Source organism: Muntiacus reevesi, chromosome 20, assembly GCF_963930625.1.
Source record: "Muntiacus reevesi chromosome 20, mMunRee1.1, whole genome shotgun sequence".
Classification (NCBI taxonomy): Eukaryota; Metazoa; Chordata; class Mammalia; order Artiodactyla; family Cervidae; genus Muntiacus; species Muntiacus reevesi.
The window spans coordinates 48,424,682-48,436,101 of NC_089268.1; the positions used below are offsets into that span (position 1 = coordinate 48,424,682).

At 49.4% G+C, this 11,420-nt stretch overlaps 1 non-coding gene across 1 annotated transcript; it reads right to left on the bottom strand.

Moving 5' to 3' along the window:
* Nucleotides 1-1,530: 1,530 nt before the first annotated feature.
* TRNAW-CCA (transfer RNA tryptophan (anticodon CCA)) lies at nucleotides 1,531-1,603 on the bottom strand. The gene has a single exon. It is a non-coding gene; the product is annotated as a tRNA-Trp (tRNA).
* Between the last annotated feature and the right edge of the window lie 9,817 nt (nucleotides 1,604-11,420).

Below are 11,420 nucleotides of genomic sequence, written 5' to 3' on the forward strand. Positions count from 1 at the left end.
CCTGGTGGGCTAGAGTCCACAGGGTCACATAGAGCTAGACACAGCAGAATGAACACACATGCAAGAATCTTATATTAATATTTAGTTAACCTGATGAACCCAAGATATTGTAAATCTCAATATGTGTTTACCAGCCCAAAAGAGAATAACTTCCAGAATCCAGATTTTACAGAGCATGCCCATCTCTGGTATGAGCTAGTTGTGTGTCTGTTTTTCCAATGCTTTGGGGCTGGTGTTGGCCAGACCGAGAGCAAGCACACAGGGCTTACCTCCCTGCCTAAGGTTCGCTTGAAATTTAACACATGGTCAGATCACTAAAGGCTTCCCTGGTGTGGCTCAGAGGGTGAGGAATCCTCTTGCAATGCAGGACACCCAGTTTTGATCCCTGGGTTGGGCAGATCCCCTGGAGAAGGGAATGGCTACTCACTCCAGAATTCTTTCCTGGAGAATCCTATGGACAGAGGAGCCTGGCGGGCTACATTCCACGCGATCTCAAAGAGGTGGACATGACTGAGTGACTAACACACACTTCGGATCACCAAGCTTTCAGTCCTGTTTCTAGGTATCTGTAACCACACAACACTGCTCTTTGGGGAGGGACATTTTCTCCCTCTCCCCATGCTCATGAAGTGCCAGCTAGCAAGAGCTCTTTATTCTGGAAAATCTGCTAGAAGAAAGCAAAAACCAAGGCAAGGAATGTTCAGAGTACTTTTCCTGAAGGCATGCAAGCCCTGGATGATCGAGAATGGGGTGTTCGATTCGAGGACCAGGAGATTCATAGTGTTCTGTTTCATGCTTTTTCAGCCTTGGGAGAAGGACGTTGTAATGTCACTGAGATTTAGGTTGTTATCAGTGAAATAATTCTTTCTTGGCAGATAGTTGAGATTCAGGGAAAACTTAAAAAGAAAAAAATCTGGAACTGCTGCAAGGCACAATTGGACTTGTATAGAGGTGGGAATGGCTTCAGCTGGGGAAACAGGGTATAAATACATGAAAGCTGAAATCACTTTCCAGGCAGAAAGGTATTTGTTTTCAAAAGAGTGATGGAGACCAGAATTCCCGAGAGAAAGTTCTTCGTGGGCTACAAGGCTTTAGGGGACAAGGGGTTACCTAAACCAGGTCCAGAAAGGATGAAGGGGAGTGTCAGGGGACTGGACACACGTCCTGGACACAGGTGCACATACGTGCAGGTTTCTGGGTCCTAAGACCACGTGCTTTTTACCTGTGTTGCTAGGCCATGTCCAACTTGTGGTGACCCCATGGATTGCAGGCTTTCCTGGCCTTCCCTGTCTTCTGGACTTTGCTCAAATTCATGTCCATTAAGTCGGTGATGCCGTTCAACTTGTGTGGGGCCTCTTATTTTTTGGACTTGCCCCATGAAGTGTCATGAAAGTGAAAGTGAAAGTGGAGTCACTCAGTTGTGTCTGACGCTTTGCGACCCCGTGGACTGTAGCCTACCAGGCTCCTCCGTCCATGGGATTCTCCAGGCAAGAGTACTGGAGTGGGTTACCATTTCCTTCTCCAGGGGATCTTCCTGACCCAGGGATCGAACCCAGGTCTCCTGCATTGGAGGCAGACGCTTTAACCTCTGAGCCACCAGGGAAGCCCATGAGGTGGCATAGCAAGCACTCAATATATATTCTTTTTTTTAAAATATATATTCTTTTAATTGAACCAATCAATAATTTATTTTTGCTAAAGACACTGAAGTCTCTCAGCCCTGGATCTGAACCCTAACTTGGCCACTTGTCAGTTTCCTGTCCCTGGGCGAGTCGTGGACTGCCCGACCCTCAGGCCCTTCCTCTGTTCGATGGGGGTAACACCTCCCTGATCCATCTCCAAATTTATCCGGAGGATTAAAGATGAAGATGTACATGAGAGTGCTTGGAAAACTGTAGATTTCTATGCAAACAGGCTAGCAAATTACTATGGTCTGAATTGTGTCCCTCCCCCCCTTCCCTGTTCATATGTTGAAGCCTGGACCCCCAATTTGGCTGCGTTTGGAAATTTGGCCTTTGAGGAAGTAACTAAGGTTGACAGAGGTCACAAGGCAGCCATATGTGATAGCACTGGTGTCCTCGTAAGAAGAGGAAGAGATCGCAGGACTCTCTCTTGCCTCTGCGTGAATGCAGAGGCAAGGCTGGGTGAGGACTGAGCGAAAAGGCAACTGTCTGCAAGCCCGGAAGAGAGGCCTCCCTGGGACCCAACCCTGCTGGGACCGTGATCTTGGGCTTCCAGACCTGTCAGAACATAAGCATCTGTTGTTTAAGCCCCCACTCTTGTTTTTTTGTTATGGCATTCCAAGCTGACCAGTACAGAAAACCAGTGTTTATCCAGCCATTTAAATCTCACAGAACATTTTTTCTGTGTATCTTTTTAACTTCAAACTTTTTGTTGAAGGAGATAAGAAAGCGTTATCAAGTAGTGTGTAGAAACTTGTTTTTTCAAGGGCTCATATTTTTTGCATCACGGAGCATTGAGAGAGGGTTTTGTCTTGTCTGCCTGCTGCCTTGCCATCTATGAAGCAGGTGGAAAGTCTGACCATAAACACACAGCTAAAAGCACAGAACAACTGCTATTCTTCAGAAGAAGCGCCTTAAGATTTGACCCTAAATCCCTTCCCCTCCCCCTCTGGCATGTTGTTAGAGCTTCTGGGGTTGATGTAATCTTTTTTTTTTTTTTTTTTTTTTGCAGCTGTGATAAATGCTGTACACTGCTGGTTTAAGTTGGTGGTGGTGGTTTAGTCGCTAAGTTGTGTCCGACCCTTGGCGACCCCATGGACTGTAGCCCTTCAGGCTCCTCTGTCCATGGGATTCTCCAGACAAGAATACTGGAGTGGGTTGCCATTTCCTTCTCCAGGGGATCTTCCCAAACCAGGAATCGAACCCAGGTCTCCTGCATTGCAGGCAGATTCTTTACCAACTGAGCTACAAGGGAAGCTGCCCCTAAGATAAGAAAGAGGCTACAATTTGGTGGCAAGAATTTTTAGAAACACAAATTCCTTCCCTCATGCCTGCAACCCTGACTCCTTGGACTAGTAAGTCACGGACACAGTGGTTACAGTCCAATTTGCTGCTCCAGGTGGTTTATGGGACTTTTTGTGCCTTTCCTCCACCCCTTTCTGCTCTGTACAAGTTCCTATCCTCTCCCACTGACACCAACACCCATGTCTCCCTCTTAACTATAGTAAGAACTGTAGAATACACAGTTCAGAGGGACCATCTCCTACCTTCACCCAGGAGGGCCTTGGAGCACTGAAAGAGTCAGCTTCGTCCCGTCAGTAATTGTGCCAGATACTCCAGCACTTTGGCTTATATTGACACTCTTCAGATTACCAACTCAGGGAGGGAAGATAAGGGCTTTTCTGGTCTTTTCTCCTTCACTTAGGAGATATATTCAAATAGAGATTTGTGCATCAGTATTCATATCAGCAGTCTGCACAGCAGCCTAAAGGTGGACACAACCCGAGTCCATTCACAGATGAATGCATAAACAAAATGAGGTGTACACATTCCATGGAAAATTATTTGGCCTAAAAAAGGAAAGAAATTCTGACTTAGGCTGCACCATGGATGAACCTTAAAGACATTATGCTCCGTGAATAAGCCAGATACAAAGGGACGGATGCTGCCTTTGACTGCTTCTGTGAAGTGCCCAGCACAGTCAGATTCACAGAGACAGAGTAGAATGGTGGTTCCAGGGGGTAAAAGGAATGGGGTGGAAAGTTAATGTTTGAAGAGTCAGCTGGGGGAGATGCAAAACTCTGGAGACAAGTGGTGGTGATGGTGGCAAAACAAGGAGAATGCCCCTAAAGCCAGTGAAATGGATGCTTAAAGAGTTAAAATGGTAAATTTCACATCCATGTATTTTGCCAAGATAAAAAGAAAAAGAAAGGACAAGTGGTATCTGCTTGAAGCTACTCCTTCCACTGAGACTAACGCACCAAACCCTTAGTGACTCTGATCCTCCCCACCCAGACCATCAAAACCATCGCCCTCACTGGCAGGTGACTGTTTTGGGCACCCGCCTAAAAGTGGGATGGCTGGATCGTATGGGAATTCTGTGCGTAACTTTTTGAGGAATTGCTGACGTGTGTTCCACAGTGACTGCACCATCTTACACTCTTGCCAGGGATGGCAGCGTCTTTGTTATGGGTGTAGTGATTTACTGGATGCCTTCCGATGCTCTGTTAAAGCTATAAATAAACACAGATGCACATTCTACAAAGCACAATGGCACATGGGTCATTATTCACCACGTAAAGATGTTTTTTCTTCATCTTTTCCCATCCAGCCGGGTGGGAAGGGCAACAGCTTTGGGTTGAGGGGTTCAATACATAAAAATATTTGGTCAAGATAAACCAAACTCCTCATCATCTACTGAAAGTGACCTTCCCTTCTAGTGAATAAACTCAAGGGATGTACGTGTGATCTCAGCACCTGGGCAGATTCCTGCGATGGAGCTGCACCCTCCAGAGTGGGGGGGCAGCAGGTAGCCCCACACCTGGCCCTTCCGTGTGACTCCTCAGGGGCTGCCGGGGGTCAGCAGTGACCGTGAGGTTCTCCTCCCACACCCCTTTGGCATGGGCCTCATGATCCCTTTGCAAACAGAACAGAAATCCACACGAAGCAAAGCAGGAGGTCCATGATCTGTATTAGTTTCTTTGGTGTTGAATCTATTTTTGTTTTTTCTTATGTTCACTTCACATTTGGCTTTAACGTCTCTGCTGCCTCATTGTGGGTCTTATTTCTCTGGCTGGGTGATTGTCAGGTTCCCGGATAAAGAGCTTTCTGGCAGGATGGATCCGTGGTGAGAATGTCCAGGTATCTGCATCCTGAGCCTCCCTTCGGGAGGTACAAAGGAGCCACTCGGTTGAGCTGGGTGAGACCAAAGCAGATTTTTTAAATGTTTTTCTCAGTTTTTCACATATTTGCTTTCCTACTGCTGACGTCCATTAGCCTCCTGGAATCTGGACGAGTAAGTCAGCTGAACGGAAGAAGTTTAGGGAGGATTCACCTTTTTCTTTCCACACGATCTATGGTAAGTTTTCACCGCTTTGTGGCCAAGAGCTGCTGCTGTTGTGTTCAGCCGCTCAGCGGTGTTCAACTCTTTGTGACCCCACGGACTGCAGCACACCAGGTTTCCCTGTCCTTCACCATCTCCTGGAGTTTGCTCAAATTCACGTCCATTAGGTCGGTGATCATCCAATCATCTCATCCTCGCCAAGAGAGAGGGGGATAGTTCCTGGGATTCTCTCTCTCTCTCTCTCTCTTTTTTTTTTTTTTTTTTTAACAATTTCTCCAATAATTTTTCTTCTGGCTGATGCTTTATTTCCTCACTTTTCACAAGGCAGAACATGTACTGAGAGTGGGTAGATTTTTTTGTGCATGTGTGATTGGTTAAGAGCTGTTGTTGGTATTTGAAATACTCTTTTGACCTTGACGTGCTGGCTTGGCAGCAATCTTTCTTGTATAAGCTGAAGCAGAAAAACAATCCGTGTAAAACTCCATGTCCTCTGTGATGCTGGGCACGTTGTGCTCTTTATATATGAAACGCCACTAACTGTAGTGCAGATAGGAGATGCTATGAATTGGTGATGAGGGTGGCGGCGGCGGCAGTGGTATTATTCTCAATATAATAGTGTTTTCTGACCAGAGTCAGGCTCGCTCTTTTCTCTTTGCACATCAGTCCCTGAGACCTTGCTATGCACCATGTTCCAGCGATATAAGAAGACAGATTGCTTGGCTTCCAGAAACCTGGGGAGACACTGACAGTAAGCCGTGATAGAGGCTACTGCAGACTCTTGACCCTCATGGAGAGAGACTGCTTCTCCATCTTCCGTGGAGAAAAGAGGAGCTTCGGGGGAGCAGAGAGAGGGAGGGTTGGTGGAGTTGCATCTCAACAGGGTTTCCGGAATTGTTGGCATTTTGCACCAGATCATTCTTCGTCGGGGGGTCCATGCAGTGCTTGGGAACGGATTCCAACAGCCTGGGCTGAAGACAGAGATTTGTGGGTGTCCGTTGTGGAAGCTGTGGGTGAGGTGGCCCGGGGGCCGGGGGTGTGGAAAGAGGAAGCGTGAGGCGGGTGGGATGGGTCTGGAGAACAGCAGCTGGTTCCCATTACTATGCAGTTCTGTCTCTCACGAGCCCATCCCAAACCCACAGGCCATTGGAATTTTCTCCTGTTCCCATCTTTTAAAATCCAAAGCACCCATGTTGCACCTAAAGGATGACCATCCTGGAGACCTCTTGAGTCTGACTGCTCTGTATCCCTGTTAACTTATCTGGGGAATTCCGCTGTGAGCTCCTAAGTCTGGGGCGCCATTTCTGTACCCTCTTGCTCTTTTTTTCTCAACCAGTTAAACCCAGTTACAACTCCTTCTCTGAGGGCTGTGGGAGGCTTAGCTGATGATTCTGGGCTCAACTGAACATTTTGACTAGAGGACAAAGTTCAGGTTCCCTCAGAAGAGCCTGACACCCATGTCCTTCCTGCCAGCTCCCGGAGCTTGGGGTGACTCACTAATCCAACAGGATTTGTTTGGTGACCCCGAGCCCTGACCCATGAGCAGCCTGAAAGGAGAACCTCTGTGACCTTATCTCTGAAAACACCCCTTGGCAGACCAGTGGTTTATTTTACTAAAAATAAGAAATGGGTGACCACTTTTTTTGGGGGGGGGGGCTACTATTTAAATAAATTGAATAAAAACAAACTAATAAAAATCAGCTGGAAATGGATAAACAGCAAGGTCCTACTGCACAGCACAGAAAACTATATTCAATATCCTGTGATAAACCCTAATGGAAAAGAATATTAAAAATGTATATGCATATAACAATCTCTTTGCTGTACAACAGAAATTAACATATCATTTTAAATCAAGTATACTTCAATAAAAAAAAGTTAGCTGGATGTTGAAGCAAAGTGTTAAAAAATAAAGCACGGGCTCACTGTTTATTTTGGAAAAAACATTAAAATTCCGTGAATCCTGTTGTAACTGGGGCTCAGCACCAGGAAGTCTGGTTCGAGGGTTTCCTAAGCGAAGCCGCTGGGAGGACGGGGGTGCTGTGAACTGTTTTCTCTCTTGCTGGGCTTATCTGCCAGGAGAGGGGCATCGTGTGACTGATGTTTTCACCTGGCTGCTTCTGAACTTTGACCCACTGTTGCAACAGGGGTCACGGCAGAAAGGGCAGGCCCCAGGCCCCCGTGCAGCTCACCGGCCTGCAGGCCAGGTGTCAGCAGCGTGCTCCAAGCTGGTGAGAGGTGTCAGTGCCCCCACTGGCTGGCTTTGGCGCATGGAAACTGTGTGATGCAGGGGGAAGTGGCATCTCCCTGGAGAGGCGATTGTGGTCCAGAAGGAGCCCCGGGCTCTGGAGGGACTTGCAGCATTGTCTGGGCCACTCACCCCTTGTCTACTTATCCGTCCAGTCTGTCCACGTGTTCTGGGGCTGCACTCTTTAATTTTTTAAAAATTTTTTTAAAAAGCATTTTTAATTTTATATTTGAGTATGGCTGATTAATGGGTTTCCCAGGTGGCTTAGAAGTAAAGAATCCACCTGCCCATGTAAGGCACTCAGGAGACATGGGTTCGATCCCTGGGTCAGGAAGATCCCCTGGAGGAGGGAATGACAACCCATCCAGTATTCTTGCCTGGAGAAGAGCATGGCCTGAGGAGCCTGGCGGGCTAAAGCCCATGTGGTTGCAAAGAGTCAGACCTGACCGAGGGACTGAGCAAGCACACACACATAGCTGGTTATAACAGTGCTGTGATGGTTTCAGGGGTGCAGCAAAGGGGTTCAGCCGTACCCCTGCATGGATCCATTCTCCCCCAAGCTCCCCTCCCATGCAGTCTGCCACGTACTCTTTAGCTTTTGCCCGATTGCTGGGTCCTGGCTGATTTTGCTTCTTGTCCAACTTGCTGATTTAATAACGGCATGAATCAGAAGGCGAGCTCAGCTTGCACCCACAAGCCGCGGCACTTGGGTGTTTCAGCCGAGCAGGAGCAGTGGGGTCTCAGCCTCTGTTTCAGGGCCAAGGCCCGGGCTGGATTCACTCTGGCTGTGTGCTGACCGCACAACCCCCCCCCCCCCCCCCCGCCACCCACCTCACCCTTACCCTGGCCACGTGTCCATCCCCCTCGACTGACAGGTCAGGGTGGAGAGTGGCCTTCTTAGAACTGAGGTTTCAAAGCTCCTTTGGGGCGGGAGTGTCAGAGCTGAGGGGACGGGTGTGTTCGTGCCATTGTCCCGTGAGCTGTCAGCTTGGCCATGATTTGGGGGGGCTTTAAAGTCATCTGGAGAAGCAGGAGGGCAGACCCGCCTGCCTTGGGCGTGAGTGCTTCCATTCAGAATAATGTGATTCTACATCGCTAGGTCCCCCACACTCTCCTGTTATTTCCACGTGTGCCAAGTTTATAAAGTCGTCGGTTTCCATAACCTCAAGTGCCCACAGCCTTTTCATTTTAATTCAGCTTTCAGTGGGAGGTGCACGTGAGCAGTAAGATGGGTGGCTGGTTCCCATCTTCTCCATCCTTGTCGGAGATCTGCTGACGCGCCTGGTGTAAAACCAGCCTCAGGTCCTTTCCCCGGGGCAGGGTGGGTTAGGGCTGAGGGTAGGGGCCGAGCAGACGAGTTCACTTCTGGAACCTGCAGGAGCTAGCTGGAGGGACTCAGCCTTCTGCAGACACATTACAACCCAGGAGACGTTAATCTAGTTTGTGCCAGGCATAGCACCCACAGCACCCATCTCCCTTGTGTGGGAACTGACATGATTGGGGAAAATTGGATAAACCTTTGAAGATGTAGAAGGCAGAGTGGGCTACAGGGGGCCAATCAAGGGATGCTTTGGGAACTTCCTTCTCACTCCCTCTGATGGAGACGCAAAACCAGGGGACCCGCTTTGCTCAGCACGGAGCCAGCCCGCCAGCCTGCCGGGAGCTGTGGAGACACGTGGCTGCCGCAGTGGCAATGAGTCAGCATCCCACCTGCCTCGGAGGCCCCGCGAACCCGCAAGGGTGCTCATCCTCCGGGTTAATATTAACCATCCAGGAGGGCCCCAGGCAAACCCAGGAAGCGGGGCGTGGCGACCCAGTGCGGGAGGCTGGGGAAGTTCGGAGCCCAGAGTCCTCTTAACTTGGCCCTTCAGCTCGCTCAGCTTCCCTCTCCTGAAATTCATTTTCTCCTCCCCTGCTGCCCAGGTGTTTGAGTGAAACGCTGCCACTGGCCCGACCCATGCTGGGGAGGGGTCTGAGAGCCACAGTGCATTTGTGAATTTCCAGAAAGGCTTTGGCACAGGGGACTCGGCTCTGTTCTGTGGCAGCCTGGATGGGAGGGGGTTCTAGGGGAGAATGGATACGTGTACATGTATGACTTCCCGGCGGCCCAGAGGTAAAGAATCCGCCTGCAAAGCAGGAGACTCGAGTTTGACCCTGGGTTGGGAAGATCCCCTGGAGAAGGAAATGGCAACCCACTCCAGTCTTCTTGCCTGGAGAATCCCACGAACAGAAGTGCCTGGTGGGCCACAGTCCATGGGGTTGCAGAAGCGTCGGATGCAACGGAGCGACCGAGCATAGCACAGCGCTTAAGTGTGGCTGACTCCCTTCGCGGTTCACGGGAAACTATCACAACATGGTTAGCGGGCTATACCCCAGGACAAAGTAACGAGTTTAAAAAAAAGAGAGGGCTTTGGGTCAGAGCTGGGCGAGAGGTCAGGGTCCATGGCTGATGCTGCAGAGGGTTGATTCCCCAGGAGAAGGGCTTTCCTGGGCCAGCCCGCACCTTGTCGCTGGGCCCGCGGTGTCTCGACTCTGGGAGACACGTCAGGCCTCTGCTGTGTGGAAAAGTGAATTCTGACAGCTGCGAGCGAGTTCTGGAGACTTGGGGGAAAGGGTGCTGAAGGGGGCCAGGTGGCGTCGCAGCTCCTGTCCTTGGAGGCTTATCACCCACCGACAGATAAACAGACTTGGCCCACGTGACTCATGAGGGTGGCTTAACTCCTTCTGGGATTGCCAGTTCCCGGGAAATTGGGGGAAAAACAAGCAGAAAGAGGAAGGTTTGTTTGTTTGCTCGACAAATGTTTACCGAGCACCGTGACGTGTTGGCTTGTCCTCAGCCTCGGAAGATGCACAGCTCCAAGCAAGGCCGGCGAGTTCCCGGCCGTCCCGCAGCGTCCACCCCAGGGAGAGAGGACAAGAGGTATACTAGGCATTCAAATAAACACATAAGAGAGTCCGCAGGCGGCCAGCGCCCTGGACACAGAGAACCAGGCGGTGGTTGTCAAATGTGAGACCCCGTCACACTCATATGGGGGCGGGGGGGGGGCAGTTAAAACACAGATGGCCTGGCCCCGGCCCAGCGTTTCTGGTTCGGTGTGTCCAGGGAGGGGCCAGGTAATCTGTCTTTCTCACAAGATCTCAGGTGATGCCGTTGGTCCTGGTCCCTGGACCATAATTTGAGAGCGCCTGAGGAGGGTCTCAGGACAAGGTGGTGGCGGGGGGCAAACTTGGGAAACCACTCAGGAAGGCTTAAGGATGTCAGGGCTGTTCACGTTCCGACGGCTGAAGAGGCAGGGGCGGAGGCTGTCTGTTATTTGCAGTTCTTTTTGGAATGGACAGCTGCAAAGAAAGGAAAACAGTGTACCTCTCATCTCTCTCTCTCTCTCTCTCTCTCTCTCCACTTTTGTCCCTATTCAGATGAGCATTTGGAATCTCATTGTTCTGGGGAGCTGGCCATCTAGCTGGCCTCAAGGCATGATGCTACTCTGCGGCCTAGAATATTCCCGTCTATTTGTTAGTTCTCACGGAGCAGCAGCTTAAAGCCGATCTGGGTCTAAACATCTCAGGAACATCCCTGATACCAGAGGGGAGGAGGTCCTTGTTCTGGTTGTAACCAGCTCTGAGGCTCCCTGGGTTCCGTCTCCTCAGTTACACTGTGTAGTGGTATGTCTTTGTGTGTGCTTTCTTTTTTAAAGTTTTATTGAAATATAGTTGATTTATATGCGTTAATTTCTGCTATACAGCCAGGGGATTCAGATACATACATACATATATTCTTTTCTCTTATCGCTTGTCACGGATTAGTGAATATAGTTCCCTGTGCTATATAATTTTTGCTGTTGTTGTTTAATTAAGTCATGTCCGACTGTTTGCAACCCCATGGATTGTAGCCCGCTAGACTCCTCTGTCCATGGGGTTCTCTTGGCAAGAATACTGGAGTGGGTTGCCATTTCCTTCTTCTTCTTCTTTTTTTTTTTTAATATTTACTTTATTTATTTATTTGGCTGCACCATATCAGGTTGCAGCATGTGGGATCTAGTTTTCTGACCGGGGATGGAACCCGGGTCCCCTGCTTTTGCGAGGACGGAGTGTTAGCCACTAGACCACCAGGGAAGTCTGATAGTTGTGTTTTTGTAAAATAAAGATAAAA